Consider the following 27245-nt stretch of genomic DNA (forward strand, 5'->3'; position numbering starts at 1 on the left):
ATTTTGAATACCTGGGATCTACTTTCCTGACAATGAGATGTTGTGATGATTGTACACATTTAGTAGAGGTATACCTAGTGGGAGAGGAAAGAAGAAAAAAAGGGGGGGGGGGGAGTAAGGGGGAGCGGAAGGGGAAGGGATGGTTTGTCTTGTGCAGGTGGGGTGGGGACTGATCTAGCCTGAATTCCATACTAACTTATAGGCCTTCTATGTTCATCTAGAGATAATAACTCCTTTCTGGGGGGCTCAGCGTAGAATTCTTATGTCCATCAGTCAATTTCCACCTTTATAAAAATTGCTGCAGGTGAATTATTTGTATTTTGAATTCCTGGGATCTCCTCTCCTGACAATGGGATGTTGTGATGGTTGCACACATTGAGATACATGGCAATCTGCATAACAGGCACTGTTTATGAACAAGGCTCCAGGCCTCCCTCACCATGGTTGGGCTGTTGAGTTGTAAATGAAGGTTGGAGGCAGACAGGGAGTGAAGACCATTCATGGAGGGGGAGGAGTGTGTGTTGCCCCCTGATGGGATACATCAGGAGAACATTGGGGATTTGATGAATTACTTTAGACTTCTGGCATGTACTATTTACTGTAAACAAGATTCAGGGTGAGAAGTGAGACTCCTCAAGGCACATTATGGAAAGTCACTTTCATAAAAGTCATGGAACTGATCACAGGAATGGTGTCAGAATTGTCAAATTAGCCATCAATATTCCATGTTCTTGTGTAAATGGTAAACTGAGAATACTGACATTACGCCTCAATACATTTGTATCCGATTGTATGATATTCTTTAGATCTACTAACAACTATGTAGTGCAAGGGGCTTGCCCGATTGGATACAATTTGAATGGATAGATTAGGTAGGTCCTAACATTATAGAGTTTTGGTAAATATGAAGTTGATACTACAATGCCCCAAACTCTTTCCGGTCCTGCTTGCTATGGACATGGAGCCGGTTGTGGAGGCACCTCATGTCTCGCTCAACATTAGGAGTCATTTGATTGGTTGGCTGGCGGTCCTGCATGCGGACTATTTCCTGCTCTTCCTAAACGAGGTGGGCCTTTCCCTTCAAGGAGACCTGCAAGGCTTATAAGTCTTTTAACAGAACTTAGGGGCCTCCAGGACAATCAGACTAAGTACCTGTTGTTCCCTGTAGACCCCAGCACCTCCAAAGCCCCGAACACACAATGAGAATATGGGACAAATGATTGTCTGTTTTTTTTTTTTGCATGCTAGCCTCCATATGAAAAATGAAGAGGTTATGAAAACTCTCCTAAGACAAGACAGGATCCTTTAGAGATACTACATCTAAGAGATGTGGACTATTATCTTACCATGTGGTGTGAAATATAACACCGGAACTCCATTAATGGTATCCTTGCACCTTTTGATATTACATTTAGGAACTGTTCAAAGCTTTTTGAAAATTCTCCAAGGAAGTTTTTTTTTTCTACCATACTTCTCTGCTTGTGACTGTCCAGGGACATCCTTATTTTAAAAAGATTTTTGATATAACATTCTATACCTGTGGGCTACCATAGCTTTCAAAAAGGGTTCTTTTAAGTGCGACTCTTTAACATTTATGCGATTTTAATTGACGATTATCTTTTTTGCAATACAAAATAAAGATTTTTTTCACTTTTTATATATATTTTTTTCATTTTAGATATGTGGTCATAATACTTTCTAAACAAGAATGAAGGTAAAAAAAAATCCAAAATGTTAAATTATCACCTGGACAGGTAGAGAGTGGAAATCATCATCCAATGGGACAAGCTGTTCTAATGACAACTGTCTAAAGCTGGCCGTACTCTAGTAAATTTTCAAACCAATGTTTGTATGAACATTCGTTTGATACATTCAATATGTTGAAGAATGCCATTCAAAGATACTTCAACATTTCTTTTGCTTTTAAAAGTTGATTTTGGAATGAATACATTTTCCTGAACAAAAAAACCACATACACTGTTAGAAATTAGTTTTTTCCAATTTTGTAGTCACTGCGGTAAAGCAAATGTTGATTCACCCCACTAAAACTAGCCATAGATGGGTAGAATTTAAATGACAATTCTTGGGAAAAGAAGGTTCTAAAGTTAATTTGTTTTTCTAATCATTAGTGGGGACAAATTGATGTCCATTTTTGACCGCAGTGATGAGAAAATTCGAAGGAGCGGGATGGAAATGTTTCTTGAACAAACAAATTCCTACCGCCTAGTATACATGATGAGAAAATCAGACAAACAACCACATACAAGTGTAATATTAAAACCTTGTCACATAGGGGTTTATTTACTAAAGCTGGAGAGTCCAAAATCAGACTCCCTTCTGCATAGAAACCAATCAGCTTCCAGGTTTCATTGCCAAAGCTTCATTGAACAAGCTAAGGTTAGAAGCTGATTGGTTTCTATGCAGAAGGGAGTCTGATTTTGGACTCTCCAGCTTTAGTAAATAAACCCCATATTGTCAAAAACCGAACCCTTTTATTTTTTTTTTTTTTAACCTCTCCTCACATGTTAACCTCCCATCTTCATGTCTCCTTTGATTCCTGTAGTTGCCCCATGCTCTCGGGTCTCAGTTTTCACACAAATCCCATCCGATCTTGAACACTGACTCAGGACGACATGCTTTGAAAAAAACACCTGGACTATCTACAGCCATCTCACCCTGCTAGCAATTCCTGACCTGTCCTCAATCATGCAGAAGTGGCTGATGGACATTATGGACCTAGACACTGATGATTGGAGGGACATGTGGGACCTTCCTTCCATGCATTTAGTCTCCATAAAGGATGAACTTATCCAATATAAAATGATACTTAGAGCTGATGACACCTTATACACGCTCCACGTGAGGCTTCCCTCAATCTCTTGGCCTGGGTGCTCTACAACTACTCACTGGGGGATTCTCACACACGTCTTCTGGTCCTGCCTGGCTGTCATGCAATACTGGCAGGACGTAATAAATGTTGTTGATGGGATAACTCATAACTGCTTTTCTCCCTCTCTATGGATCTGCCTGGCTGAGGACTTGGTCCCTACCACCACAAGGCGAATGCTGATTGGATTGCCAGAAAAGCAATGACCTTGTTGTGAAAGAAGCCATCACCACACCCCTTGTCTTAATGGAAACAATTAGTGAACACTGACCTACCTCTCTACAAGGATACTTACCTAAACAGAGGCTGTCCTAGGAAATGTAAAAAAGTTTGATCAAAAGATATGTTGAAGAAATTCAAGTTCAACATTTCATTTGCTTTTGACAGTTGATTTTGGAATGAATACATTTTCCTGAACAAAAAAACAACATACACTGTTAGAAATTAGTTTTTTTTAAAAAAAAAACATTTTCCATTCTGTTCCTTTCAGTTTTGTAGTCACTGCGGCCAAAAACAAATGTTTATTCACCCCACTAAAACTAGCCATAGATGGGTAGAACTTAAATGACAAATCTTGGGAAAAGAAGGTTGTAAAGTTCATTTGTTTTTCTAATCATTAGTGGGGACAAATTAATGTTCATTTTTGCCCGCAGTGATGAGAAAATTCGAAGGAGCGGGATGGAAATTTTTCTCGAACAAACAAAATTCCTAACGCCTAGTATACATGATGAGAAAATCGGACAAACAAAAACCAACGATTGTCCGACAATCTGATCGTTAGTACTCAGCTTTCGAGAGCCGATCACGACAGCTCATGCAAAATTGCTTGAAGGGATGAAAAAGTTTTATCTTAAGATAACAGAATAAATGATTTTTGTTTAATCAGTACAGTATTTGTCCTGGAGTGACCGAGAATGCACATGATTGGAAACCTGAAAACAACCCAGGAAGGAAAAAGGGCAACAAAAACATTCATATATTTATTTCAGGTACTTATATAGCGCCGTCATTTTACGCAGCGATTTACATATATATTGTACATTCACATCAGTCCCTAACCCTCAAGGGGTGTACAATCTAAGGTCCCTAACTCACATCCATACATACACATACTAGGGACAATTTAGACAGGAGCCAATTCACCTACCAGCATGTCTTTGGAGTGTGTGAGGAAACCAGAGTACCCAGAGGAAACCCACGCAGGCACAGGGAGAACATGCAAACTCCAGGCAGGTGGTGCCATATTTGGGATTTGAACCAACGACTCGAGTACTGCCAGGGGAAGTGCTAACCATTTCACCACTGTGCTGCCCGATATAATGAAAATGCCCCTTAATATGAAAAAAAATCCAATCATTTGAGAATTTTCATACAAAGTTCCTATTCCTAGCCTTCCTATTCCTTCTGTACTGAAATGTATTGTAATTGCATTGTCTCCCTTCTATTGTAAAGTGCTGAGCAAACTGTTGGCGCTATATAAATCCTTTATTATAATAATAAAAACATTGCCTACTACTTTTTGTTCAGAATTCTATTCATTTATGGTCAGACTTAAAAACATTCAGAACACAAACATTTCAAATTAAGTTCTACATAAAACATAGAAAAATGTCAGAAGAAATAAGTCTAAGGGGTCCATCGAGTCTGCCTGTTTTTTTTGTTTTTATTCAAACTTGCTTTTTTATTTTTTTTTGTGTGGTTTTTTTTCTCTTTTTTTTTGTTAACATTCTTTGTCTGAGTATAGATCTATGCTTGTCTCAAGCATTTACTGTTGACTGGTTCACTACCTAGAAAAGTGATGGCAGAAAAGGACTGAGTGGTCCATCAGGTCTGACCAGTTTTTTTTGTTTGTGTTTTGGGAGGGGGGGTTGTTTTGTTTTTGCCCCAAGCATGTTTTTTAAGCCATTTACTGTTGACTGGCTCACTGTCTCTTTTGGGAGTTTCTTTCAAGCATCAACTACCCTTTCAGTAAAATACTTTCTAAGGTTAGTTTTGAACTTTCCTCCTCCAGTTGAAGGTCATGTCCCGTGTTCTTGATCTTGGCTTCATATCGAAAATCCTGCCCTCCTGAGCCGTATTCACCCCTTTCATGTGTTTAAAGGTTTCAATCATGTCTCCCCTTTCCCTTCTTTCCTCCAGACAGATTGTACATATTAAGTTCCTGAAGTTGCTCTTGATATGTTTTATCTCCCAGACCTTTCACAATTTGTTTTACCCATCTCTGGACTTGTTCTGTCTTATCAATATCTTTTTGTAAGTGAGGTCTCCAGAAATGGACACATGGGGGGGGGGGCTATTTACTAAAACTGGAGCACTCCAAACCTGGTGCAGCTGTGCATGGTAGCCAATCAGCTTCTAACTTCAGCTTGTTCAATTAGGCTGAATTCACACTTGAGCGTTTTGTAGTTCAAAGCTCCAAAAAACATTTCAAAAATCAATTGTTCTCTATGGTGCCTGTTTGCACAATCAGGTGTGAACAGGCACCATAGAGAACAATTGATTTTTTAAAAGTTTGAGCTTCTTTGAAGCTTCGAGTTTCAAGCTACAAAATGCTCAAGTGTGAATGCAGCCTTAAGCTTAGGCAATAAAACCTGGAAGCGGATTGGTTACGATGCAGAGTTGCACCAGATTTTGCATTTAGTAAATAACCCCCAATATTCTGGTGAGGATCTACAAGTGTATGGCCAGCTTAAGAGTAGATTTCCATTCCTTTGGAAAGATGTCCTGTGTTGTCTAGATCAGGGGTCTCCAAACTATGACCCTCCAGATGTTAATGTACTACAAGTCCTGTCATGTAGAAAATGGTGAAAAGATTTATTTTCACTTCCTATACTATAGACCAAGGGTCTCCAAACTATGGCCCTCCAGGTGTTGAGGAACTGCAAGTCCCATGAGGTCTTGCAAAACTTTGACAGTCACAGGCAAGACTTCAAGAGTCAGAGGCATGATGGAACTTGTAGTACTTCAACAGCTGGAGGGCCATAGTTTGGAGACCCTTGGTCTATAGTATAGGAAGTGAAAATAAATCTTTTCACCATTTTCTACTCTATCTTTTTAAAAAAAGGTTTTACTTTTTATACATTTTTATATAAGGTTTTGGACAAAGTGTGGAAGATCTTCCATTAATGAAGGCAGACAGTAAGACATCTGGACATAGGTTGTACCCCGATCCCACTCCATCCAAAAATCTGCTTCCTCTTCAGACTTTAGGTTTGACCTCATATTATATGGTTTTTGGTAAATCTAAAGCAAAATTCTCAAATTATCTCATTATACAATTTTCTTCAGGATTTAGGTTTAGATTTACCAAAAACCATATAATCTGCCCTCAGCTAATACTGGAATCTTCTACTCTTCCAACCAGTCCATCCCCCACAGTTACTAGCTTTTGTACCACTAGCCCCTCCCTCCTTGATTGTAAACTCCCAGGATCAGGGCCCTCTAATCCCTCTTGTATTGAACTGTATTGTTACTGCATTGTCTCCCCTTATATTGTAAAGTGCTGAGCAAACTGTTGGTGCCATAAATCCTGTGTAATAATATAATATGAGGTCAAACCTAAACACTTTCAATTGTATCCAATTAGGCAGGCCTTTGCACCACATAGTTGATGGTAAATCTAAAGGAAATTGGGCAGAAAATGGACAATAAATTGTAAGAAAATGGTATCGTGTATACAATATTAGGCTGGCCATACATTTTACAATTTTCTTGAGATTTTTGGTTTAGATTTACCAAAAACAATAAATATAATAGAAGGTCAAACTTAACAACACGTTCTATGGTATACAATTAGGAAAGCCCTTAGACTACATAGTTGCAGGTAAATATAAAGGAAATTGGACAGAAAATTGTAAGAAAATGTATTGTGTATAGTAAAGAAAATGTATAGTGTATGGCCAGCCTAAGGCTGGCCATACACTATACAATTTTCTTTAGATTTACCAAAAACCATAAAATAGGAGTTCAAACCTAAACAACACTTTCAGTTATATCCAATCAGGTGAGCCCTTGCACTACACAGTTGAAAGTAATTCTAAGAAAATTGTATAGTGTATGGCCAGCCTTACTATGTAACTATGAATCTCTGGACTTCCATCATTCAATCGTGTATGCGAAAATACAGTTTTTTAAAAATATTATTCTTACACATGGTTGGTTTTTTTTGCAAAGTGAATTTTTACCACATTCACGAAGTTAAAGTTAAATTCCCTTGCAAAGTGACCAACTGTTTGCCTTCAGCAAGTCAACCCCCACTGCGCCCAGTTCTGGAGACCTCACTTACAAAAAGATACAGATAAGACAGTTCCAGTCCAGAGATGGGCAACAAAAATGGTGAAAGATCTGAAGGACCAAACATATCAGGAAAGACTTCAGGAACTTAATATGTCCTGCCTGGAGGAAATAATGGAAAGGTTGGACATGACTGAAACCTTTAAATCCATGAAGGGGGTGAATAAGGTTCAGGAGGGCAGGAATTTCAATATGAAGGCAAGATCAAGAACAGGAGGACATGGACTGAAACTAAAGGAGGAAAGTTTTCTGTAAACCTTAGAAAGTATTATTGTACAGAAAAAGTACAGAACAGACTTCCAGCGGAGGTAGAGATCTATACAATTTGAAAAAAGGAAAACAAAAACTTAAAAAAAAAAAAAAAATAGAAAGGTGCACACTTGCTAGGTTGCTTTGTCTTTCACTGTTTCTTTGTTTCCACCCTTTCAACTTGTAATAAGTAGGATCAGTGGGGTTTATTGACTAAAGCTGGATCACTCAGAATCTCCTGCACTTCTGCATAGAAACCAATCAGCTTCCAGGTTTTATTTCTAAAGCCTAATTGAACAAGCTGAGGTTAGAAGCTGATTGGCTGCCATGCACAGATGCACCAACCAGCTGAACCAGCTTTAGTAGATCAACCCCACAGTCAGTATAGCCTAATAATGGTCAGTTTTATATCATTCAATTTAATATGTGGCCTTTGTTATTTTCCTTCATTTATATAATAGCACACAACACATTACACTAGGGTTCCTCAACCATGGATCCCCCAGAGGTTGCTAAGGGTTCCTTGAGCAATTTCTGCCTCTCAGATAAGTTCACTCTGACACCAATGATCTTTTTATCTGTAAGGGGGGGAATTCTTCCCAATGATCACAAGCGTATAGAGCGGAGGTCTCCAAACTATGGCCCTCCAGGTTTTGAGGAACTGCAAGTCCCAGGAGGCTTTGCAAGACCCTGACAGCCACAGGCAAGATTTCCAGAGGCAGAGGCATGATGGGACTTGTAGTACTTCAACAGCTGGAGAGCCATAGCTTTGAGAACATTCTTCCGACTGACCTAATGTATCATGAGTTGTAGATATAGTAATTATTAGCAAGGGTTCCCTGAGACCACAACATTATTTCAAGGGTTCCTCTGCATTGAAAAGGTTCAGAAAGGCTGCATTACTGAAAAAAAAATTTAACTTTTCAGGAGCTGAGCTCCACTTGGAATCTATCCATTAATAATAGATTATATTATCTGAAATGTGGCACCTAATGGTAACAATTGTGGCATGCCAGCAGCTCCAAAATTAATTCCCCCGTATTTATAAATTGACAAAAGTATTTTAATATACATTTTGCTTGAGACAGTATATTTATCATTGCTGGGTATATAATTCCATAGATTTTTTTCCCCTGCTCCGTGTTCTTTCTCCACTGTGTTCACCAATTGCAGATTGTTCTGGGAAATATTGAGCTGCAATACATGTCCTTAATTATAACATATAAGATAGTAAATTCAAGGTATGTCTATCATAGAGAAATAAAGTAGCTTCAAAACTGATCCCCATTACCCCTAAACCAATAAGTAATATGGCTTAATTAACTCTCATTAATAATACATATGTAATGCCCATTAAGTAAGAATTATTAATATTAATCAATTATTATGTACATAGTTACATAGTTAGTCTGATTGAAAAAAAAAGGGCAAAAGTCCATCCAGTTCAACCATTAAAAAAAAACAAAAAAACTATGTAGTCATAGTTACCCATTCAGTGTTAATTTGGTTATTAGTAATACACCTCCCATGTTTAAAAGTCCAAAATATTATAAAATAATAAATCAAGCAAACAGAAAACAAATTGCAAATTTGTGTAAAAAGGCCAATTCTAATTTAATGAATGTACTCCCTAAATTAAAAGATCCTCCAAGAAAGTTACCTTTCCAAGTTTAAAAAATAGAAGTAATTACCAAATGCAATGTGCTTGTAAATGTGAAATGGATAGTTAAAATGATTTAAAAAAAATAATATAAAAACAGTTTAATTCAGGGTTGAAATCTTTAACTGAGTTTGATGGATAAAAAGTTTTAAAATAAAGTCAACTTTAAGATTAGGTATGTATGCCAAAAAAAGTCATTCTAAGCTTGGTAACTTTTAAAAATCTAAAGTTAAAACAAATATATAAATATATTTTAATTAGTAACCAATCTAAATTATTCAAGGGATATACAAAATCTGAAACACTATATCCACAAGTATGCACACCATATACAAGGTGAACTAGGTATATGCAAATAATATACATGCCAGCAGCAAAGGATATACACACCAGCAGCAAATAGTCTACACAACATATACATAACAATCATACCACACCTCAGCCCTGAAATTTCTATAACCTCCACTGAATGGAGGGATGGGGACCCTCTACAGTAAGCTAGGTGTGCCCTATTCTCCTAAAGGGGACATTTACATCATAAAACCAGGGTGGGGGTCCCAGCCTTATGTATATCTGGCAACCCCCAGACTTCCAACACACTTGACAAAACATTGAGTTATCCACATCATCCCTGGAATCGCCTCAACATGCCCGTCTCTGACCCCAACAACTTGGACAGAAACCTGCCCGACATCGAGAACTGCCCTGGAGAGGCCAGTGGAGACCCCAAAGCCCCCGACTCAAATGACCAGCACAGCAAGAATAGCAAAAAGAAGAATTATCAAAGATACGCCAAACCACCATACTCCTACATGGCCATGATTGCCATGGTGATCCAGAGCGCCCCAGGGAGAAAGCTCAAGCTTTCCCAGGTAACTAACCCCCATTATGGGTCTTCTTGGGACTTTACTGCAACTAGGGGCAGGGGAAGGGGGTGACATTGAGACCAGCTCAGAATAAGGACCAGTCAGAGGGAAAGTCTTTATTTTCAGAAAAAAATAGTTTAAGGAGAAAATGAATCTCTGGTAGACTTACGAAGGCTGAAAAAAACATACCAATATGTAGTAAAAACAGAAGTAGGGTGAATTTTCTGTTTTTATTACTGATGGGCTTTAAAGGAAACATTTCTGGACAAAAAACATGGAGGCTTTCAACATCAAACCTCTTCAGAAAATTGCTAGTTTCCCACCAAAATCAATACAAGCATGTACAAAGAGTTCTGTCTTTACCATGACTTCAATTGCTATATGCCCAGTTTAGGAAGTATTGTATGATAGATGGGCTCCTGCCATATTCAGAAGGTCTGCAGAGGTGTCCTCCTAAGTGTTTCAGTGCAGGTTTCCTGGTGAGGGTCAAAGTCACAAATGGAGCTAAGTATTACTTATATAATATGATAGATATTACGTATCTGGGTTTATGGTTATGCTCATTCACTTATGACTATATTTTTTCCTTGCAGATCCTCCAAGAGCTCAGCAGCATCTTCCCTTTCTTTAAGGGGGATTATCAGGGCTGGAAGGACTCTGTTCGACACAACCTCTCCTCCAATGATTGCTTCAGAAAGGTAAGGACTTGGTGCTCCTGTGATGTGATGGTGGTGGTGGGCTCTTAAGGTTCTAATCCTGCAGAATAGTCCTTGTATTAAAATGTAAATGTGATAATATGAGAGTGTGCCGAGAGCCCTGATGCCTCTAAACTTCGCACAGTCCCCCCCCCCCCCACCCCAAGACTCCCTGAGAGCTCTCCTGCCTCAAGAGTGTTGACTTGCCAACCTCCAACAGTGTCCCCCAAGCTCCTAAGGTGAACCCCAGGCCCTACAAAGCTCCCAGTCTCCTGGAGAGACCATCAACTCTCCCATCTACTCCCAACTCCCTCCAAAAGCCTCATCCCCTACAAGGGCATCAGGTCTGCTCTAATCCCCTCCAGAACCCCCAGTCCCCCACAGTGACATCCAGCCCCAGCCAAAGCTTTCCAGCATTTTAATACATATTTTGTATTCCGTAATTTAATTGTGACTATAGACTTTTTGTTTCTACTGTTGGGTCATAGAAAATTCTGGAAGAATTTATCAGGCCCTGGTCTCAGTACGGTTGCAAACCCTTGTTGTATGGTAGCTTGGAATATTTTCTGTATCCCGTACTTTGGATTTGTTCCATTTCTGTTGTTGGTCTGTCAGTTGTGTATTTATAACTAATTGTATATTTATGGTTTGATGTATATTGGTAATTGTCTATTTATAGAGCTGTTGAGGAATTTTCTTTTTTTGGCCGTATTTTTACAATTTATGAAGACCTCCAAGCAGGAACGGAACTTCATTTAAAATTGTTCTTTTCGTGTTCAAAAGTCTTTGTTTTTTTAAATTTCAAGGTTTTTTTTTACACTAATGTTTTTATACATCGCTGGAACTTTCTGCTTTAAATGTTTGTGAAACTGAGAACAGCAGCGTTGCGAAATACTGTCAAAAGGGAAAGCAACAATTTTTTCCTGCTCATTATAAATCATCCCGCAGACTCAACTAGAGTTATATTTTACCCAAACATAAACATCATTTTACTGATTATTTTTTTAAGTTCTCCTACTGTGGGGTGAGCGCCTCCTGCGCTGCTGAGTGACACAATGGGAATCTGGTGTCACTGGGTGATGTTTGGGATTGTTTGGAGTCCCATGTGCTACAGACATTGTCCCAGGATGACACACCCAGTATGACCCAGTGAAGGGAGCTTCATTTACAATGTCTTCAAATACAACTCGGATACCCAAAACAGAGCAACTATTGTATCTACTCCATGGGGGGGGGATTTACTAAAACTGGTGCACTCAGAATCTGGTGCAGCTGTGCATGGTAGTCAATCAGCTTCTTACCTCTGCTTGCTCAATTAGGCTTTGTCAGTAAAACCTGGAAGCTGATTGGTTTTTATGCAGAAGTGAACTTGATTCTGAACTCTCTAGCCTTAGTAAATAAACCCCGGTATGTGTAGATGTCCACTCTGCTTCATTACTCTACCTTGTGTTTTTACCCTCCCTCATCCTCCCATTACCCAACACTGATTCTACCTATTGCATCATTATATTCTTCATATGGCCACCCCAGGGCAGGCATTGTCTCCTCCACCCCAGGGCATTGTCTCCTCCACCCCAGGGCATTGTCTCCTCCACCCCAGGGAAATGCCATCACCTCTACTGCAGGTTTGACCCCCTTCCTTTCAGCACAGGGTATTGTCTCCCCCCCCCCCCCCAGCGCTGGGCATTGCTCTATCTTCCGGTGCAGGGAATTGCCCCTCCCGCAGCAACCAATTTCTTACTTTTCTCCTGGAATTTGCAGATTGCCAGAAACATCACAGGAGGGGCAGAGACGACACTGCAATAGGTTGATTTTTGTATTTTGTATATTCGTGTATACTTAGATTTATATACAATTTGGATAAAAAAAAGAACTCCAGCTAAAATCTTAGCACACACCTGATAGGGGATCCTACTGTTTCCCACTCTTTAGAAAGCAAACATTTTTAATTTTCTACATATATTATCCATGTAAAATATAACCATTTATGATAATAGGGGCAGATCCGGGGAAATTATTTGTCTGTATTATAAATAGGCCGTAAGGATCGGTTGCCCTGACCCGTAATAGATTTGTGTGAATTTGCTGTGCCGGCCTACGCCTCTAATGTCTTCTCACTCTTTGCAGGTCCTAAAAGATCCGCTAAAGCCGCAGGCTAAGGGCAACTACTGGACGGTGGATGTGAGCCGAATTCCTGAGGATGCCATGAAGCTGCAGCATATGAGAGGCACCCGGCAAGAAGCCTACCCTCCTGACCTGGCTCCTTATATCCTGCATGGACAGCCCTACAGATCTGTAGACTTTTACCACCCCCATCTTTCAAACGAAACTACTGTGGTCAGATCAGATACAGAGGCTGGTCCCTCAGTACAAACCCAACCCCCAAATATAGATCCTGCTGCAACATTCCCAAACATCTTATGGAACCTTCCAACGTCTTATTCACAATATGTGCCCCCTAATGTTGTGGCCCCTCCCAGCATACACCCTCTCCTGCTTTACCCCAACTTCCCCTTTTCTTCTCAGTGCAACTACATACCTTCCCCATACTCAAGCTCCACCTATGCGGAGCGGTGGGATGTTTACACTCCCAGTCAGATGCCCCCAATGCCTCCCCCACCCACACACTCTGAAGCCAGATTCTCCTCTTCAGATTTCCCTCCCATTAGAATGGCCTTTAACATCCCCGAGTATCCACAACATGGGGGCTACATGAATATACAAAATGTCTATGGCCAGCAATTTACTCAGGGTGGGGTGTACCCAGGGTACAGACCCAATGGTTTCTGATTGGCCAGTTGATGAGACAAGGCTGGTCTTGGGCTAGTCACTTTTGCCTCCAGGACTATCTGCGCTTCAAGTCTTACCCAATGATGTTGGCACCCAACGTTGCACATGGCCCAGTGGAGGTGGCAGTCCAAAGGCATTAGTCAACAATGTATATATCAGTCATTTTCTGTCTTGTCTGTCTTTTTTTACTTCAAATAAATTTGAATTTGTTTTTTAATCTCAAGTGATATCAATGTTTTTTTTAAATAACAAACATGTCATACTTACCTTCTGTGTGCAGTGGTTTTGCACAGAGCAGCTCAGGATCCTCTTCTTCTTGGGTCCCCCACCAGTTCTCCTGGCTGCTCCCCCTTGACCAGTGCCCCCAATAGTAAGCCTCTTTCTATGGGGGCACTGGTGCGTGCGCACTCCTGAGCCCTGCTCTGTGCATTCATAAGACACATAGAGCCGTGGCTCGGTCCAGCTCCTCGCTCTCTCCACATTGGCTCACTGGCTGTGATTGATAGCAGTGGGAGCCAATGGCTCCAGCTGCTGTGTTTCAGCCAATGAGAAGAGAGACCTGGGACAGCCAAGGCACCCGTGCATATCGCCGGATCAAGAGGGGGCTCAGGTGAGTATTGGGGGGGGGCTGAGGGGGGAGCAGCACACAGAAGGCTTTTTACCTTCAAGCATAGAATGCATAAAGGTACAAATCCTTCAGCCTTTACAGCCACTTTAACTTTATCATCAGTGTTGTAATTCTCTAGTTATATAATCTGTAAAAAGTACTTTGGAAGATAAGATCGGTACTTTATTGTCATTGCAACGGAAATCACAATGACATTCTATAAAAAAAACTCCACACACATATGTGAACATATAACATTCTCAACATACACACATGTGAACATTGCCCCCCCCCCGATATAAAAGCCTAAAAGAAACCCCGACCACAACATCAAGCCAAGTCACTTGGAGCGAGATAATATTACTCAGAATGACCATTTAGGGCCTTGATAGCTCTTGGAAAGAAAGAAACCTTCCTCGAGTCGTTCTGTCCTCACCTTTTACTTTTCTGAACCTCCTGCCAGATGGTTTCCAGGTTTAGTAGTTTCTATTTACTAAAATAATTGCATTTCCATGTTGTGTGTACTGTGGGAGACCAGATATAGTGAATGCAGGGTCCGGGGAGAGCGGATATAGTGAATGCGGGGTCCGGGGAGACCAGATATAGTGAATGCGGGGTCCGGGGGGACCAGATATAGTGAATGCGGGGTCGGGGGAGAGCGGATATAGTGAATGCAGGGTCCGGGGAGAGCAGATATAGTGAATGCGGGGTTCGGGGAGAGCAGATATAGTGAATGCGGGGTCCGGGGAGAGCGGATATAGTGAATGCAGGGTCCGGGGAGAGCGGATATAGTGAATGCAGGGTCCGGGGAGAGCGGATATAGTGAATGCGGGGTCTGGGGAAAGCGGATATAGTGAATGCGGGGTCCGGGGAGACCAGATATAGTGAATGCGGGGTCCGGGGAGAGCAGATATAGTGAATGCAGGGTCCGGGGAGAGCGGATATAGTGAATGCGGGGTCCGGGGAGAGCGGATATAGTGAATGCGGGGTCCGGGGAGAGCAGATATAGTGAATGCGGGGTCCGGGGAGAGGGGATATAGTGAATGCGGGGTCCGGGGAGAGCAGATATAGTGAATGCAGGGTCCGGGGAGACCAGATATAGTGAATGCGGGGTCCGGGGAGAGCGGATATAGATATAGTGAATGCGGGGTCCGGGGAGAGGGGATATAGTGAATGCAGGGTCCGGGGAGAGGGGATATAGTGAATGCAGGGTCCGGGGAGAGGGGATATAGTGAATGCGGGGTCCGGGGAGACCAGATATAGTGAATGCGGGGTCCGGGGAGACCAGATATAGTGAATGCGGGGTCCGGGGAGACCAGATATAGTGAATGCAGTTTGGTCATCTCCTGGACTATGTCTGCAGTCTCTGGTCATCTCCTGGACTATGTCTGCAGTCTCTGGTCATCTCCTGGACTATGTCTGCAGTCTCTGGTCATCTCCTGGACTATGTCCGCAGTCTCTGGTCATCTCCTGGACTATGTCCGCAGTCTCTGGTCATCTCCTGGACTATGTCCGCAGTCTCTGGTCATCTCCTGGACTATGTCCGCAGTCTCTGGTCATCTCCTGGACTATGTCCGCAGTCTCTGGTCATCTCCTGGACTATGTCCGCAGTCTCTGGTCATCTCCTGGACTATGTCCGCAGTCTCTGGTCATCTCCTGGACTATGTCCGCAGTCTCTGGTCATCTCCTGGACTATGTCCGCAGTCTCTGGTCATCTCCTGGACTATGTCCGCAGTCTCGGGTCATCTCCTGGACCATGTCCGCAGTCTCGGGTCATCTCCTGGACCATGTCCGCAGTCTCGGGTCTTCTCCTGGACCATGTCCGCAGTCTCGGGTCTTCTCCTGGACTATGTCCGCAGTCTCTGGTCATCTCCTGGACTATGTCCGCAGTCTCTGGTCATCTCCTGGACTATGTCCGCAGTCTCAGGTCTTATTCTGGACTATATCCGCCGTCTTTGGTCATTTCCTGGACTATGTCCGCAGTTTCTGGTCATTTTCTGGACTATGTCCGCAGTCTCTGGTCATCTTCTGTACTATGTCTGCAGTCTCTGTTTAACTAATGGACTAAGTTCAGGAGATGACCAGAGACTTCAGGCAATGTACAGGAGATGATCAGCGACTGGTGACATAGTCCAGAAGATGAAGAGAGACTGCAGACAATGTCCTCAGTCTTTGGAAATTTCCTGGACTATGTCCGCAGTCTCCGGTCATCTCCGGGACTATATTCGCAGTCTCCGGTCATCTCCGGGACTATATTCGCAGTCTCCGGTCATCTCCGGGACTATATTCGCAGTCTCCGGTCATCTCCGGGACTATGTCCATACTCCCTGGTCATCTCCAGGAATGTCTCCAGACATAGTACAAGAGATGACAAGAGACAGGGGACACAGTACAGGGGATGACCGAAGTCTCTAGTCATCTGTACTATGTCCACAGTCTCTGGTCTTCTCCTGGACTATATCCACAGTCTCTGGTCATCATAAACATGGCCTATAGACCTAAACCATATATATATCTCCTAAAAACTCCAACGTCTTAGATTTATAAAGACATCTTATATAAATAGATACATTCAATACTGTGCAAAAAAGTATCAGGCATATAAAAAATGAAAATAAATCACTGAGACTATCAAAATGTTGTGCAAAACCACAAATGAGTCCCTTAATACAAGGACATAAGTGACACAAATCACAAAGTAGGAAAGTGATAGACGCGTGGCATAAATAACAAATGTCCACGTGTAGAGTCCATAAACAACCTGGACGATGGACAATACACGGAGGTGACATCACTTCCGGCGTGGGTGCCATCTTGGTATACCCATAGCAGTACACCCAGCATTATCCATGAGGTTCTGAGAGCTTGTATTAATCCTCGATCATGTGAGTGAGCATTTATTGGTTTTGTGCATTTTAATAAATGTAACAGTATTACACAATGGGAGGATTCTTCTTCTTTTCTTCACCATACATGTGAGTTGGCAGAGTTTAACTCTCGTATATGAGAGAGACCCAGATACCAGGATTGGTCAATATCTCTAGTTTCACAAGGGGGATACCACCACCACTGCTATCCTGGATCCAAACCCGCTGATTGGCTGCTTAGCTGTTTTTGATATTTGAAGGCATATTGGCCCCTGGGGTCGCTACATGAAGGTGAGGGGTAATCCAGCCGAAGACGGATCTAATTTCCCTGCACCACCTATATTTTGCTGGAAATGTTACTATATCCAGTTGTTTGTGGACTCTACACGTGGACATTTGTTTAGTATTATCACAACAAGTTTCGGTATGCTTAGTAGCACTCTCGTATTCGATATAAGAGTAGCATGCAAAAAACCACGAACGATCGCTCGTCTGATTTTCTCATGGTGTGTACTAGGAATAACACTGTGTGTGGTTTGCATTCAGTAAAGTCCATTCCATTTGAACCGCTTGCCCACCGCCCTATAGAAGAAATACTGCCACAAGGCAGCAGGGCTGTGCAAAATCACACATACTTACGTGACTTTGAATTTCCGGGTAGGGGGCGCGCACACCCTCCCTGCACGGCCATTGCCGGCCTCAGCTGTCGATCACTGGGTCCCGGCCAGTGATTCCTCCTCCGGCACCCGGAGATCGCCAAGTATCACTGACGGGGGAGAGGTCTGTATGCAAACAACATAGATCTCTCCCCTGTCAGCTCCTGCACACTGCTTTGTATTGCAAGAGCAGAGCCATACAAAGCAATGTGCTGACACAAGCACACACACAGAGCACAGTTATCCCTTTGATCGCCCCAGATGTTAACTCCTTCCTGCCCAGTGCCATTAGTACAGTGTCAGTGCTTTTTATTAACTCTGATCACTGTATTGGTGTCACTGGGGATGTCAGTGGCAGTTAGTCAGTTCCCCCCCAGTGTCAGAATGCCCACCGCAGTCCCGCTATAAGTCGCTGATCGCCGCCATTAGTAGTAGAAAAAAAAGAAATATCAGTATCTATTGTTTTTTAGCAAAGACATAGAGCAGAATACATTTTGGCCCAAATTTATGACGAAATGTGATTTGTTTCTAAATTTTTCTACTGGACATGTTTAATAGCAAAAAGTCAAAAATATTGTTTTTTTTTCTCAAAATTGTCGGTCTTTTTTTGTTTACAGCGCAAAAAAATAAAAACCGCAGAGCCCAACAAATCCCTCCGAAAGAAAGCTTCATTTGTGGGAAAAAAAGACATACATTTCATCTGGGTGCAGCATTGGATGACCGCGTCATTGTCAGTTAAAGTAACGTAGCGCTGTATCGCAAAAAATAGCCTGGTCAGGAAGGGGGGGGGGGATCCTCTGGAGGGCGAGGGGTTAAAATCAAGCAGACTAATTTGCTCCTGCCTGACTTTTCCATGGTTCTCCCGCCCCCCCCCCCTTTTTTTTTTCTCTCTCTCTTTCTTCTGTATTTTGTGTATGTTTATATGGATACATGATACGTGTCTTCTGCTGTTCTGTTGTTTTAAATAAAAATAGAATTTGAACAAAAAATAAAATCAAGCAAACTAAATCTTTCGATTGACAAACACTTTTTCTGAGAATTTTCGTACAAAGTTCCTATTCCTAGCCTTCCTATTCCTTCTGTACTGAAATGTATTGTAATTGTATTGTCTCCCTTCTATTGTAAAGTGCTGAGCAAACTGTTGGCGCTATATAAATCCTGAATAATAATAATAATAATAAAAAAGTTGCCTATTAATTTTTGTTCAGAATTCTATTCATTTATGGTCAGACTAAAAACATTCAGAACACAAACATTTTCAAATTAAGTTCTACATAAAACATAGAAAAATGTCGGAAGAAATAAGTCTGAGTGGTCCATCGCGTCTGCCTGTTTTTTTTTTTTTTATTTAAGTTGCTTTTTAATTTGTTTTTTGTTTTTTTTTCTCTCTTTTTTTTTTGTTAACTTTCTTTGTCTGAGTATAGATCTATTCTTGTCCCAAGCATGTGTGAAGCCATTTACTGTTGACTGGTTCACTACCTAGAAAAGTGAGGGTAGAAAAGGACTGAGTGGTCCATCAGGTCTGACCAGTTTTTTGTTTGTTTTTTGGGAGGGGGGGTTGTTTTGGTTTTTTGCCCCAAGCATGTTTTTTTAATCCATTTACTGTTGACTGGCTCACTGTCTCTTTTGGGAGTTTCTTTCAAGCATCAACTACCCTTTCAGTAAAATAATACTTTCTAAGGTTAGTTTTGAACTTTCCTCCTCTAGTTGAAGGTCATGTCCCGTGTTCTTGATCTTGGCTTCATAATGAAAATCCTGCCCTCCTGAGCCGTATTCACCCCTTTCATGTGTTTAAAGGTTTCAGTCATGTCTCCCCTTTCCCTTCTTTCCTCCAGACAGACTGTACATATTAAGTTCCTGAAGTTGCTCTTGATATGTTTTATCTCCCAGACCTTTCACAATTTGTTTTACCCATCTCTGGACTTGTTCTATCTTATCAATATCTTTTTTAAGTGAGGTCTCCAGAAATGGACACATGGGGGGGGGGGATATTTACTAAAACTGGAGCACTCTGAATCTGGTGCAGCTGTGCATGGTAGCCAATCAGCTTCTAACTTCAGCTTGTTCAATTAGGCTGCATTCACACTTGAGCGTTTTGTAGTTCAAAGCTCCAAAAAAGCTCAAACTTAAAAAAATAAATTGTTCTCTATGGTGCCTGTTTGCATGATCAGGTGTGAACAGGCAGCATAGAGAACAATTGATTTTTGAAAAGTTTGAGCCTCTTCGGAGCTTGGAGTTTCAAGCTACAAAATGCTCAAGTGTGAATGCAGCCTTAAGCTTAGGCAATAAAACCTGGAAGTGGATTGGTTACGATGCAGAGTTGCACCAGATTTAGCATTTAGTAAATAACCCCCAATATTCTGGTGAGGTTCTATAAGTGTATGGCCAGCTTAAGAGTAGATTTCCATTCCTTTGGAAAGATGTCCTGTGTTGTCTAGATCAGGGGTCTCCAAACTATGACCCTCCAGATGTTGATGTACTACAAGTCCCATCATGCCTCTATTTTTGGGAGTCTTGCAGTTCCTCAGCACTTGGAGGGCCATAGTTTGGAGACCTTTGTTCTATAGCAGGGGTCTCCAAACTATGGCCTTCCAGGTGTTGAGGAACTGCAAATCCTATCAGGCCTTGCAAAACTTTGACAGTCGCAGGCAAGACTTCCACAGTCAGAGGCATGTAGTGCTTCAACAGCTGGAGGGCCATAGTTTGGAGACCCCTGGTCTATAGGAAATGAAAAGAAATCTTTTCACCATTTTCTACTCTATTCAACTTTTTAAAAAAAGGTTTTACTTTTTATACATTTTTAGATCAGGTTTTGGATAAAGTGTGGAAGATCTTCCATTAATGAAGGCAGACAGTAAGACATCTGGACATAGGTTGTACCCCGATCCCACTCCATCCAAAACTCTGCTTCCTCTTCAGACTTTAGGTTTGACTTCATATTATATGGTTTTTGGTAATTCTAAAGCAAAATCCTCAAATTATTATACAATATTATCTCATACATTTTTTTCAGGATTTTGGTTTATATTTACCAAAAACCATATAATATGAGGTCAAACCTAAACACTTTCAATTGTATCCAATTAGGCAGGCCCTTGCACCACATAGTTGATGGTAAATCTAGAGGAAATTGGGCAGAAATTGGACAGGAAATTGTAAGAAAATGGAATCATGTATACAATATTAGGCTGGCCATACATTTTACAATTTTCTTGAGATTTTTGGTTTAGATTTACCAAAAATAATAAATATAATAGAAGGTCAAACTTAACAACACTTTCAATGGTATCCAATTAGGAAAGCCCTTACACTACATAGTTGCAGGTAAATATAAAGGAAATTGGGCAGAAAGTTGTAAGAAAATGTATAGTGTATAGTAAAGAAAATGTATAGTGTATGGCCAACCTAAGGCTGGCCATACACTATACAATTTTCTTTAGAAAATTGCTTTAGATTTACCAAAAACCATAAAATAGGAGATCAAACCTAAACAACACTTTCAGTTGTGTCCAATTAGGTGGGCCCTTGCACTACACAGTTGAAAGTATACAATTTTCTGCCCAATTTTATTTAGATTTAGTGTATAGCAAGCCTTACTATGTAACTATGAAACTCTACAGACTTCCATCATTCAATCATGTGTATGCGAAAATACAGTTTTTAAAAAAATATTATTCTTACACATGGTTGGAGTTTTTTTTGCAAAGTGAATTTTTACCTCATTCACGAATTTAAAGGAAAATTCCCTTGCGAAGTGACCAAATGTTTGCCTTCAGCAAGTCAACCCCCACTGCGCCCAGTTCTGGAGACCTCACTTACAAAAAGATACAGATAAGACAGTTTCGAGTCCAGAGATGGGCAACAAAATTGGTGAAAGATCTGAAGGACCAAACATATCAGGAGAGACTTCAGGAACTTAATATGTCCTGCCTGGAGGAAATAATGGAAAGGTTGGACATGACTGAAACCTTTAAATCCATGAAGGGGGTGAATAAGGTTCAGGAGGCAGGAATTTCAATATGAAGGCAAGATCAAGAACAGGAGGACATGGACTGAAACTAGAGGAGGAAAGTTTCGTGTAAACCTTAGAAAGTATTATTGTACAGAAAAAGTACAGAACAGACTTCCAGCGGAGGTAGAGATCTATACAATTTGAAAAAAGGAAAACAAACTCAAAACAAAAAAATAAAAAAGGTGCACACTTGCTAGGTTGCTTTGTCTTTCACTGTTTCTTTGTTTCTACACTTTCAGCTTGTGATAAGTAGGATCAGTGGGGTTTATTGCTAAGGGTTCCTTGAGCAATGAGCAATTTCTGCCTTTCAGATAATTTCACTCTGACACCAATGATCTATTTATCTGTAAGGGGGGGATTCTTCCCAGTGATCACAAGCGTATAGAGTGGGGGTCTCCAAACTATGGCCCTCCAGGTGTTGAGGAACTGCGAGTCCCATGAGGCCTTGCAAGACCCTGACAGCCACAGGCAAGACTCCCAGAGGCATGATGGGACTTGTAGTACTTCAACAGCTGGAGAGCCATAGCTTGGAGAACATTCTTCCGACTGACCTAATGTATCATGAGTTGTAGATATAGTAATTATTATCAAGGGTTCCCTGAGATCACAACATTATCTCAAGGGTTCCTCTGCATTGAAAAGGTTCAGAAAGGCTGCATTACTCAAAAAAAAAAAAAAAATACATTTTAAGGAGCTGAGCTTCACTTGGAATCTATCCATTAATAATAGATTATCTGAAATGTGGCACCTAATGGTAACAATTGTGCCATGCCAGCAGCTCCAAAATTAATTTCCCCGTATTTATAAACTGACAAAAGTATTTTAATATACATTTTGCTTGAGACAGTATATTTATCATTGCTGGGTATATAATTCCATAGATCTTTTCCCCTGCTCAGCGTTCTTTCTCCACTGTGTTCACCAATTGCAGATTGTTCCGGGAAATATTGAGCTGCAATACATGTCCTTAATTATAACATATAAGATAGTAAATTCAAGGTATGTCTATCATAGATTTAAAATGGACATTTTGTTACTGGGGTGTCAAATGTTTTAAAAACATTTCTGCTACAAGCAAGAGAAATAAAGTAGCTTCAAAACTGAACCCCATTACCCCTAAACCAATAAGTAATATGGCTTAATTAACTCTCATTAACAATACATATGTAATGCCCATTAAGTAAGAATTATTAATATTAATCAATTATTATGTACATAGTTAGTCTGATTTGAAAAAAGACAAAAAAAGTCCATCCAGTTCAACCATTAAAAAAAACAAAAAAACAAAACAAAACTATGTAGTCATAGTTACCCATTCAGTGTTAATTTGGTTATTAGTAATACACCTCCCATGTTTAAAAGTCTAAAATATTATAAAATAATAAATCAAGCAAACAGAAAACAATTGCAAATTTGTGTAAAAAGGCCAATTCTAATTTAATGAATGTACTCCCTAAATTAAAACATCCTCCAAGAAAGTTACCTTTCCAAGTTGAAAAAATAAAAGTGATTACCAAATGCAATGTGCTTGTAAATGTGAAATGGATAGTTAAAATGATTTAAAACATAATGTAAAACAGTTTAATTCAGGGTTGAAATCTTTAACAGAGTTTGATGGATAAAAAATAGCTTTAAAATAAAGTCAACTTTAAGATTAGGTATGTATGCCAAAAAAAGTCATTCTAAGCTTGGTAACTTTTAAAAATCTAAAGTTAAAACAAATATATAAATATATTTTAATTAGTAACCAATCTAAATTATTCAAGTGATATACAAAATCTGAAACACTATATCCACAAGTATGCACACCATATACAAGGTGAACTAGGTATATGCAAATAATATACATGCCAGCAGCAAAGGATATACACACCAGCAGCAAATAGTCTACACAACATATACATAACAATCATACCACACCACAGCCCTGAAATTTCTATAACCTCCACTGAATGGAGGGATGGGGACCCTCTACAGTAAGCTAGGTGTTGCCCTATTCTCCTAAAGGGGACATTTACATCATAAAACCAGGGTGGGGGTCCTAGCCTTATGTATATCTGGCAGCCCCAAGACTTCCAACACACTTGACAAAACATTGAGTTATCCACATCATCCCTGGAATCGCCTCAACATGCCCGTCTCTGACCCCAACAACTTGGACAGAAACCTGCCCAACATCGAGAACTGCCATGGAGAGGCCAGTGGAGACCCCAAAGCCCCCGAGTCAAATGACCAGCACAGCAAGAATAGCAAAAAGAAGAATTATCAAAGATACGCCAAACCACCATACTCCTACATGGCCATGATTGCCATGGTCATCCAGAGTGCCCCCGGGAGGAAGCTCAAACTTTCCCAGGTAACTAACCCCCATTATGGGTCTTCTTTCCTGCAGCTAGGGGAACGGGAAGGGGGTGACATTGAGACCAGCTCAGATTAAGGACCAGTCAGAGGGAAAGTCTTTATTTTCAGAAGAAAAAAGTTTAAGGAGAAAATTAATCTGTGGTAGACTTATGAAGACTGAAAAAAACATACCAATATGTAGTAAAAACAGAAGTAGGGTGAATTTTCTGTTTTTATTACTGATGGGCTTTAAAGGAAACATTTCTGGGCAAAAAACATGGAGGCTTTCAACGTCAAACCTCTTCAGAAAATTGCTGGTTTCCCGCCAAAATCAATGCAAGCATGTACAAAGAGTTCTGTCTTTACCATGACTTCAATTGCTACATGCCCAGTTTAGGAAGTATTGTATGATAGATGGGCTCCTGGCATATTCAGAAGGTCTGCAGAGGTGTCCTCCTAAGTGTTTCAGTGCAGGTTTCCTGATGAGGGTCAAAGTCACAAATGGAGCTAAGTATTACTTATATAATGTGATAGATATTACGTATCTGGGTTTATGGTTATGCTCATTCACTTATGACTATATTTTTTCCTTGCAGATCCTCCAAGAGCTCAGCAGCATCTTCCCTTTCTTTAAGGGGGATTATCAGGGCTGGAAGGACTCTGTTCGGCACAACCTCTCCTCCAATGATTGCTTCAGAAAGGTAAGGACTTGGTGCTCCTGTGATGTGATGGTGATGGTGGGCTCTTAAGGTTCTAATCCTGCAGAATAGTCCTTGTATTAAAATGTAAATGTGATAATATGAGAGTGTGCCTAGAGCCCTGTTGCCTCTCAACTTCCCACAGCCCCCCCCCCTCCCCCAAGACTCCCTGAGAGCTCTCCTGCCTCAATAGTGTTGACTTGCCAACCTCCAACAGTGTCCCCCAAGCTCCTAAGGTGAACCCCAGGCCCTGCAAAGCTCCCAGTCTCCTGGAGAGACCATCAACCCTCCCATCTACTCCCAATTCCCTCCAAAAGCCTCATCCCCTACAAGGGCATCAGGTCTGCTCTAATCCCCTCCAGAACCCCCAGTCCTCCACAGTGACCTCCAGACCCAGCCAAAGCTTTCCAGCATTTTAATACATATTTTGTATTCCGTAATTTAATTGTGTGACTATAGACTTTGTTTCTACTGTTGGGTCATAGAAAATTCTGGAAGAATTTACCAGGCCCTGGTCTCAGTACGGTTGTGAACACTTTTTGTATGGTAGCTTGGAATATTTTCTGTATCCCGTACTCTGGGTTTGTTCCATTTCTGTTGGGGGTCTGTCAGTTGTCTATTTATAACTAATTGTATATTTATGGTTTGATGTATATTGGTAATTGTCTATTTATAGAGCTGTTGAGGAATTTTCTTTTTTTCTGGCAATATTTTTACAATTTATGAAGACCTCCAAGCAGGAGGGGAACTTCATTTAAATTGTTTGTTTCATGTTCAAAAGTCTTTGTTTTTTTTAAATTTAAAGTTTTTTTTTTACACTAATGTTTTTATACATCGCTGGAACTTTCTGCTTTAAATGTTTGTGAAATTGAGAACGGCAGCGTTGTGAAATACTGTTAAAGGGAAAGTAACAATGTTTTCCTGCTCATTATAAATAATCCTGCAGACTCAAGGAGAGTTATATTTTACCCAAACATAAACATAATTTTACAGATTATTTTTATAATTTCTCCTACTGTGGGCTCAGCGCCTCCAGCACTGCTGAGTGACACAATGGGAATCTGGTGTCACTGGGTGATGTTTGGGATTGTTTGGAGTCCCATGTGCTACAGACATTGTCCCAGGATGACACACCCAGTATGACCCAGTGAAGGGAGCTTCATTTGCAATGTCTTCAAATACAACTCAGATACCCAAAACAGAGCAACTATTGTATCTACTCCATGGGGGGGATTTACTAAAGCTGGTGCACTCAGAATCTGGTGCAGCTGTGCATGGTAGTCAATCAGCTTCTTACCTCTGCTTGCTCAATTAGGCTTTGTCAGTAAAACCTGGAAGCTGATTGGTTTTTATGCAGAAGTGAACTTCATTCTGAACTCTCTAGCCTTAGTAAATAAACCCCGGTATATGTAGATGTCCACTCTGCTTCATTACTCTACCTTGTGTTTTTACCCTCCCTCATCCTCCCACTACCAAACACTAATTCTACCTATTGCATCATTATATTCTTCATATGGCCACCCCAGGGCATTGTCTCCTCCACCCCAGGGCATTGTCTCCTCCACCCCAGGGCATTGTCTCCTTCAGCACAGGGCAATGCCACCACCTCTACTGCAGGTTTGACCCCCTTCCTTTCAGCTCAGGGTATTGTCTCCCCCCCCCCCCCAGCGCTGGGCATTGCTCTATCTTCTGGTGCAGGGAATTTGCAGATTGCCAGAAACATCACAGAAGGGGCAGAGACGACACTCCAATAGGCTGATTTTTGTATTTTGTATATTTGTGTATACTTAGATTTATATTATCCATGTAAAATATAACCATTTATGATAATAGGGGCAGATCCGGGGAAATTATTTGTCTGTATTATAAATAGGCCGTAAGGATTGGTTCCCCTGACCCGTAATAGATTTGTGTGAATTTGCTGTGCCGGCCTACGCCTCTAATGTCTTCTCACTCTTTGCAGGTCCTAAAAGATCCGCTAAAGCCGCAGGCTAAGGGCAACTATTGGACGGTGGATGTGAGCCGAATTCCTGAGGATGCCATGAAGCTGCAGAATACAAGAGGCACCCGGCAAGAAGCCTACCCTCCTGACCTGGCCCCTTATATCCTGCATGGACAGCCCTACAGATCTGTAGACTTTTACCACCCCCATCTTTCAAATGACAATATTGCGGTCAGATCAGATGCAGAGGCTGGTCCCTCAGTAGAAACCCAACCCCCAAATATAGATCCTGCCGCAGCATTCCCAGCGATCTTATGGAACCTTCCCACATCTTATTCGACATTTGTAGCCCCTAATGTTGTGGCCCCTCCCAGCATACACCCTCTCCTGCTTTACCCCAACTTCCCCTCTTCCTCTCGGTATACCTACATGCCTACCCCATACTCAAGCTCCATCCATGCGGAGCGGAGGGATGTTTACACTCCCAGTCTGATGCCCTCAATGCCTCCCCTGCCCAGAACCTCCTCTTCAGATTTCCCTCCCAATAATCCAGTCTTTGACATCCCCGAGTATCCACAACATGGGGGCTACATGCATACTCAAAATGTTTATGGGCAGCAATTTTCTCAGGGTGGGGTGTACCCAGGGTACAGACCCAATGGTTTCTGATTGGCCAGTTGCTG

The 27245-nt window shown here is 41.2% G+C and overlaps 1 long non-coding RNA gene and 2 pseudogenes across 1 annotated transcript in view; 2 read left to right on the forward strand and 1 right to left on the reverse strand.

The window, feature by feature from the left end:
* The window catches only part of LOC149450295 (uncharacterized), a 1099640-nt gene that overhangs the window by 461781 nt on the left and 610614 nt on the right, over nt 1-27245 (reverse strand). The gene's annotated exons all lie outside the window — the stretch shown is intronic.
* LOC149450302 (forkhead activin signal transducer 3-like) lies at nt 9737-13440 on the forward strand (annotated as a pseudogene).
* On the forward strand, nt 24448-27231 carry LOC149450303 (forkhead activin signal transducer 3-like; annotated as a pseudogene).

This window comes from Staurois parvus, unplaced genomic scaffold (assembly GCF_062004578.1).
Source record: "Staurois parvus isolate SC_StPar_1 unplaced genomic scaffold, SC_StPar_1.0 ptg000575l, whole genome shotgun sequence".
Lineage (NCBI taxonomy): Eukaryota > Metazoa > Chordata > Amphibia > Anura > Ranidae > Staurois > Staurois parvus.